Consider the following 889-nt stretch of genomic DNA (forward strand, 5'->3'; position numbering starts at 1 on the left):
TAATATGAGAGAAGAGAAAAGGGAAAAAAGAAAAAGGGATCGGTAGTATACTCGGCAGTATACTCATATTCTTGACTAAAAGCCGATACACTGAAAGCTTTATAACCTCGTATTATAATCACGAACCCTGTTAGACAACATGGGCGGATATTTTCACAGATAATTATCTCTCTTTTAAAAGTATCCTGATTTCTTGTGGTTATTTCGAGGCACATATCGATTTTTTTTCTTTTTTTTTTCTTTCTTTTTTCTGTATTTTCCTTTTGTTTCTAATTATTATTTTTCTTTCTTTTTCTGTATTGTTTCTTTTCTTCGTCCATTTTCCTTTTTTCCCTTCTTTTTTCTGTATTTCCTTTTCTTTCTAATCACTATTTCTCTTTCTTTTTCTGCTTTTTTTTCTTATTATTTCTTTCTTTCTTTATTTCTTTTCTCTTTTTTCTTTCGTTTTTCTTTTCTCTTCGTTTTTTTTTCTTCGTCCATTTTAATTTCCCTTCCTTTCCTTTTTAATCACAACCCGCGAGATTTCTGTGTTGGAAATATAACAGTAAACAAAATGGAAAACTCGAAGATCGAGATTTGATCTAGGGAACTTTTCACCCAAAAACCACTATCTTTAAATTTGGGATGCTTTGTGTGTGAAAATTAGAAAATCCCGGGGGGCTTAAAGGGTCCTTTTGGTCAAAATTGAGGGGTTTTTTTTTCCCAAAACCCCATAGAGGCAATTAATGTTTCGGTGTATCTATAAAATCACATGTTTATAAACAGCTCCATTTCCATATGTTTTTTTTTTGAGAAAGAGAGAAAGAGAGAGGGGGGGGGGGTTAATTCCAAACTGTTGGGGTTTAAAATCGGGGGGTTTAGCCTGCGTAAAGGAAAAATTGTAATTTAA

Source organism: Penaeus monodon, chromosome 19 (assembly GCF_015228065.2).
Source record: "Penaeus monodon isolate SGIC_2016 chromosome 19, NSTDA_Pmon_1, whole genome shotgun sequence".
NCBI classification, from domain to species: domain Eukaryota; kingdom Metazoa; phylum Arthropoda; class Malacostraca; order Decapoda; family Penaeidae; genus Penaeus; species Penaeus monodon.